Source organism: Mus musculus, chromosome 9 (genome assembly GCF_000001635.26).
Source record: "Mus musculus strain C57BL/6J chromosome 9, GRCm38.p6 C57BL/6J".
Taxonomy (NCBI): Eukaryota; Metazoa; Chordata; class Mammalia; order Rodentia; family Muridae; genus Mus; species Mus musculus.
In genome coordinates this window covers 60,740,129-60,747,242 of record NC_000075.6, presented here as the reverse complement: position 1 = coordinate 60,747,242, position 7,114 = coordinate 60,740,129, and positions in this window count along the sequence as shown.

Here is a 7,114-nt window from a genome sequence, read left to right as displayed (position 1 = left end):
AGTATTAGAGTTCATTCTATTCTTTTCTATGCGCTTAAAATGTTTTCATAATGATTTTAATAACTTTCTGCCCTACCTACCTCTGTACCATGACCTGGTGAGGTTTATTTATTCCTCTGAATGCAAGCACCGTCAAAATAGGATGTGTCCAGTCTTGTTTGCTTCCCTCTTCCAGGCTTCGAATCTACTCCAGTGTGGCCCAAGCATTCAATGAGAGGCCCACGCCTTGCATGTAGCCTGACCTCGCAGACAGGGCATATTAAAGTTGACGGATACTTTATTTCTGACATTATTCTTAAAATAAGATTTCAGGGAAGTCCCCTTTTTGTCTCAGAGGAATCCTAACGTTTTCCCTGGTGATCCGGCTCCCCCTACCCTGTGCCTGCATGGATGCATGCAGAAACCAAACCCAGCATGGGTTTCCTTCAATCTGTTGTGACCCCAGTCTGGGGACTTGTCCATCTGCAAGGTGGTAAAGCCCAGCACTTCAGCGTCACCTGCTGTTAGGCTGAGCACGAAGCTCTTAACTTTGAAGAGCTTTGTGGTTTTATAGACTTGGTGATCTTAATCGTTTCACTGCACCCCAAACAAAGGGCAGACTGTGCCATCCACCAGCCTAGAGCTACTAGCCGCTGCTCTTCAGTTGTCAAAGTTGGCTTCCCTGTTTTATGACACAGAATAAAATACGTTCCTGTCCTAGTGCTTAGCTCCTCCTAAGTCCTAAAAGATAGTTTTGTGTGTGTGCACTAAAAAGTGAAACTTTACTTCTCTGTCCATTTATATTCTTTTCATGATTGTGAATTTATGGCTAAGTGATATTAGAAGAATCATTTAGGTAGACCAGCAAAATGCCTCTGTGGATAAAGGCACCTGCTGCCATGTCTAAAAACCTGAGTTAGCCCCAAGACCAAAACAGTGGAAAGACAGAACCAGCTCTCCCAAGTCGGCCTTTAACCCCCACATCGATTCTCAAACACACACACACACACACACACACGCTACAAAAATAAATAAATCTAATAAAAACTTTTGAAAATAGAATAATCATTTTTGGATGAAGAAACTATTAATATTTACAACAGTCTCTACCTGTCCTTTTCTCCAGCTGACCCCATGACAGTCTTGGGATGGCATGTTAGGGACGTAAGAACATGGAGTTCATATGTGCTTTTGTTAGCCGAGCCATTCGTGCACTGTGTATTCCAGGTTCTTCATGCCGGGAGCACCACCCTGTTTCATTCAGAAGAGAGAAGGCGTAAGGAGGCTTGGGGTCCTGACTTCTGAAGAACATGCTTGGTCCAGGGCTTCTACTAACCAAGCTCCTCACCCGTCTATTCCAGGGCTCCCTCTCCTTCTCAGGTTGCTGAGGGACCTAGAACTCAGGAGTCCCCCTCCCAGGCTTTGCTGTGAGATCCATGGACCTTTAAAGGTGTATTTGAGAGCCAGAGCAAAATCAGGGCAGGGGCAAGGAGCTAAGTATGCTAAATTATAGACCCTCACAGCAAGAAAGTCGACTTGTACATTTGGAAACATAAAGTTTACATGGTATAGTGAGCAGTGTGTGTGTGTGTGTGTGTGTGTGTGTGTGTGTGTGTGTGTGTGTGTGTAGCAGTGGGAGATGTGTGTGCATATATGCATGCTCAGGAAGGACGGAGGTTGAGTCCAGGGTCTTCTGCAGTGGGCTTCCACCTTACATATGGATGCACCATTTCTTTCTTAAACCCAGAGCGTCCCAGTTTGGCTAGCCAGCTAACCAGCTTGCTCCTGGGGTCACCCGTCTCTCTCAGACTCCCACACTGGATTAGACAGAGGCTGCTCTATCTGCCCATTTTATACAGGGGCCTGGGATTCTGAACTTAGTTCTCATGTTTGTAGAGCAAGCATTTTGCCTATGGAACCATTCTTCCCAACCCACAAGATATTGTTAATGTTATGGAAATTGGGTTTTTATTCAATGTCTTCTCAACAAATATTTCCTGAGCTCCCGTCACAGGCCAGATCATATGTGATGGGACCCGGCATCCTTTCCTTGTGTCTCACATTCCAGCAAGGAAGTGGAGCATACACAGTTGACATTTGTACGAGGTGACAGGTGCTCTAGATAAAGTCTCCCCATCCTGATAGCTTACGGCTGAGAGTCTTCCTTGTGGTCTATTTTGGGAGAGCAGGTTTGTTTTTGTTGTTGTTTTAATGTTAGTAAAATGTAGTAATTGCCAAGTGAACCCCTTTAATCCTTACAAGAACATAGATGGTGTGGGATGCCACTTCACAGCCGAGGGCACCAAGGTTTAAAAATAAGAAGCCGGCCTCACAGTTTGGCAAGAAGTATGGATGGGATTTAAAGAAGGATCTTTAAAAATTCCCCAGCAAAGGGCACGCAAGCGTGTTACTCAGTGCGGGGCCGAAATCCATTTAGCACGGCTATACTCCAGTGTGGGCACTAGAGGGCGATGAGAGCAAACCAACGGGGTTTTTCCTCTGCCAGCTACAATCTCCCTGCTTTGAAGGTGGGTTGATAATGACTGTAGTGTCTACTATATTTTGCAGTGACAGATGAGGGCAAAGGTCACAGGATTCATCTTCCACCAAAACACCTAACACACTGTATTGCAATATTATGCTCTATGTAAAACCTGCCTGCTTAAGAAACCCTGGTCTAGAACTCTTGCTTCCTCTCATTCTAATTCAATATCTGCACACAGCTGAGTGCGTAGGGTTGCACAACAGGATGCAGTTCTCAACAATTAGTCAGGGGCAAAGGATTTCTGAATGTGCAACAACCAAAAATTAGTTCCAAATGAAATGTGTCATAAATCAGAAGTGTTTCTGGCAATGCGCAACGGCCTGGCATTTCTTAACCTCAGTGCAGCCTCTGATCAAAACACGCATGCGTACTCTGCCAGCTTCTACCACTAACCCCCCTCCCTCGCAGCCCTCTACCCCCACCCCGGTCTCTCCAAGTCTAAATGGAGTCTGCCGTATGCTGTGGGTTGCAATACTTTCCAGTACACCGAGATTTCTGCTCTCATGGGAACAGATTGGGCTAATTGTCAAACACAAAGACTTCAAGTATGGTTTCTTCATCATCCCTCATTACCTACCCGGCGCTTGTGTCTTTGGATCATGTGGCATTTGAATACTTAATTTTTTTTAAATATTGTCTTGATTTGATTTTCACCTAGAAATCATGAACCATATTGGCTTGGGATTAGGGCAGGGTTTCCAACATTTGCTGAAACAGCCCTAAACTTAGTTCTGATATTTTGAATTATGCTTTCAGAGTAAGAAGTGTTCTTGGCACTGACAATAATAAAACCAAGCTGCAATATAAATGGTAATTTGTATGTACACCAAACATTTGTTTTAAAATACAGTTGTTTGTGATTTATTATCAGCAAGTATCAGGCTGTAAATCTATTTTAGAGATCTATATAAAATTATAATACGAATTTCCTAAGTGACAGTGGACCACGAGAGGAAAGGTGTAGGAAGCCCTGACCAAGAACTCTTGCCATCTCATAGTGTGTGTGCTGGCACCCCTCCCGCCACTGCAGGCTTCATAGTATTCGTGAAAGTCGCGTCTCTGGGAAGAGGAACCTCAACAGAGAAAATAGCTCCAATCCACTGTCCTGCATTTTCCTGATTAGTGATTGATGTGGGAGGGCCCAGCCCACTGAGCTGGCTGTCCTGCTCATGTAAGAAAGCAGGCTGAAGAAGCCATGAGAAGCGAGCCAGGAAACGGCACTCCTCCGTGCGGCACTCCTCCGTGCTTCTGCTCCAGCTCCTGCCCCCAGGTTCCCTTCATGATGACCTATAATTGGGACACCGCCAAGAAAACCCAAACAAACACTTCCCTCCTCCAGCTGCTTTTGGTTGTGGTGACTCATGACAGCGACAGAGAGTAAACAGAGTAAGCTACAAGAAGACACGTGATACGTACCCTGCTTCTCCTTGTCTTCGAGCTGGCTCCAGCTCAGGGGTGGTGTGCAAACAGCTAATTAATGGAAGAGTGGTCTAAGTGATGGTAGCTAGCTCCCACGGGGCTTTTGCATACACACTCTGGATGTCCCGACCATAACATTCATTCCGGGTCTAAAAGCACTGAGTGTCCGTCATAACTGCCACTGACTCCCGCCTCGCGGGGGTCACATAGGGCTGTTGGGAGTGCACAGCATGAGGACGAATGAAGAAGGCTGAAGCCTTCGGGTTATTTTACCTGAGAGGAGCAAGCAGGATTGATGTCCTTGTTGAGAATAAGCCAACATTTCCCGAGGCCCCCATACTTCCTGCCTCAGAGGTTTGCTGTTCATTTTTGGTAGTGGTTTTACAAGGAATGGGGCTCAAAATTGCCGGGAAAATCTACTTTACGGTTTATGGGAAAGAGATAAAAATAATGGATGAGCAATTCATCGCCTAAGAGGACTTGCTGGCACGGTTTAGCCCCTTGCGGCAGAAGCCAGGCAGAGCTGTTTTGGAGACAGCCACACCCTGGGGTGCTGCCACAGCAAACGAGAGACAGACAGGGGCAGGATTTGGGATCCGAAGGCTGTGTGCCAGCTCAGGACGTCACCCTGGGTTGACAGAATGTGTATCCACCAAGTAATGCTCAGAGTGTTCTCCACAAGACAGCAGCATGGTGGGGCGTTGGCAGGGGTGGTAGCTAGGCAGTTTGGCCTTAAAAAATGTACAGAAAAATACAGACAGCATTCTTTTTTTTTTTTTTTTTTTTTTTTACAGAGAAGTAACAGATTTGTAGTTTCTTAAGACAAAGTTGGTGATAGGATGGAAGAGAGGCAAAGAGTCCTGGAGGCACAGAGCTGGGAAGACAGCCTAGTCAGCCAAGTGCTTGCCTGGCCGTCATGAGGACTCACGCTCAAGCTCCAGAAGTAATATAAAAATAAAATAAAATAAAAATCCAGGCATTGTGGGGCATGCTTATGATAACCACACTGGGGATGGAGAGGCAGGTGGATCCCTGGGATTCATTGTCCAGCCAGCCTCTCCTACTTGGTAAATGCCAGGCTATAAAACAAGGTTATTGGTGCCGGAGAAGCAACACGTGAAGTTTCCTCTAGACCACACACACACACACACACACACACGTGTACACATATACATAAAAATAAAACAAAATAAAATAAGACCTGGGGACATGCAAACCTTAGAAATCTGCAAAGAGAGAATACGCACAGGACGGGTGGGGAATGAGGAAGCGCCCGTGGAGCTCTGCGCATGCGCACTACGGAGAGGGAAGGTGCACTGAGGGAAGCCTCCATACTTTTAGTGCTGACCTTGAGCAAGTTTTGTGTTGTGACTCGATTCAAACACATCACCAGAGGCAGTCACCACTGTTCTCTGCTGGAGAGAACTGGGGTACAAGAAAGCAAACCTGTTTGGAGTCTTACCCAGAAGTAACTTTCTGCGCCTTGACTGCATGGCCTCATTTCCATCTCAGTGACTGGAAAAAGGATGACGTCACTTGCTGGGGTGGGTGGTCAGGAGCAGGTAGGCATGTGAAGGCAGGATGGCAGATCAAGCGATTCTTTGGACACGTGTGGAGTGTTGATGTTCTGCCAGCACCTTAAGGAGACATATCCAACGGACTTGGCGTTGCAGCATGGGGAGGGAGCTGGTTTTCGTTAAAAAGAATGAAACATCTGTAAAAATATGATTGGCTGAGTTTCCTGGTCAAGCTGTTCAAGAAACGCCAGCTGTGGTAACAAACAGGAAGGTCATGACCCAGCTGTAGTGCTGCTGCAGAGATAGACAAAGTAGGTCCGTCAAAGTGCCCAGGCGTCTGATACACTGAGACAGTGGAGGCATCTTCAGATGAGACCAGGACTAGGTCCTGAAGGAGGGGAAGAAGTGCATGTCCCTAAAGCCCCCTGTCTCAGCATGATGGGAGTCTTAATGCTGCCCACCCACTAAAGTCACTCAGGGAACCTCACTCCAGAATGGTGTGAGCCAGACCAACAGAGGAATAGGCTCTGCAAGTGGTGTCAACCACGAACCAAGGTCCAAACCCTTGGGAGAATGGGTAGGCTGTGTTTGGAGATGATGGGAAGGCGAGACATGTAATAATGCCTACAAAGCACTTGCAGGGACTTAGGTCATCTCAGGAGCACCTATCTGATTGTTCTCCACTGACTGCATGGGGAAACATGAACTGAATACAGAAATCACTTCTCCAGGGTTCTTTCCTGGAATAGTCCAAGACTAGAACTCAGAGCTACTGAGCTCAGGTTCAGGACCCCAGCATAGCACCCCACGGGGCAGTTCTGTAGAGGGCAGGTCCAGTCCGCCTGGATTTATGTATAAAGATGAAGGTCTTTAAAGTAGCTGGGGTACACTGGAATTCATCTACAAATACAGCCCAGTGTCTGTGTGGGAACTGAAGGGAGTGGAACAACACGTAAGAGATCCTGAAGGGAAGAGCTAGAGATGACCGGACAGCCTGACAGCCAGACAGCCTGACAGACTGGAAGCTGTGACCACGGGAAAGGATCAGGCAGCGGTGACAGGAGTTGTGTTGGGGAAGGGGACACAGGGAGTGACTGGAAGGGAGCTGTGGATGCACAGGGTCAGAAGGTCTCACAGTCTGCTGTCTAGACATGCTCCTGCATCAGGTAGCTGGGAAAGTGGAGAACCCACTTCCTGCCGGTATTGTCTGTACTAATTCTGGGCCTTAAAGGGAATAAATACCACCTTCCTGACCAGATAATCATCTGCTAATTTGGACATAACTGTATAATTTAAAAGATACACTTGAGGTTGGTAGAGGGCTTGCCTAGAATACACAAAGGTCTGGGTTTGATTCCTAGGCATTGCGTAAGACTACATATGGTAGTGGTGTGTGCTTGTCGTCCCGGCACATTGGAGATGAGGGTAAAACAATTCAAGGCCATACATCCCCAGCTACATCGAGATTTTGAGGCCAGACTATTTCAAAACGAAAACACTCCGGACTTGTTCTTTTCCACTTCCGAAATTTTTCTAGGTGAGCATTATTCTCTTGACTCTGCAGCTTCCAGTGTAAATTAACCAGTGTGACAGTGGAGATGCTGAGGACAAGGGAAATAATTTGTCTAACCGAAAAGCCCAGCACGTTGGGAGC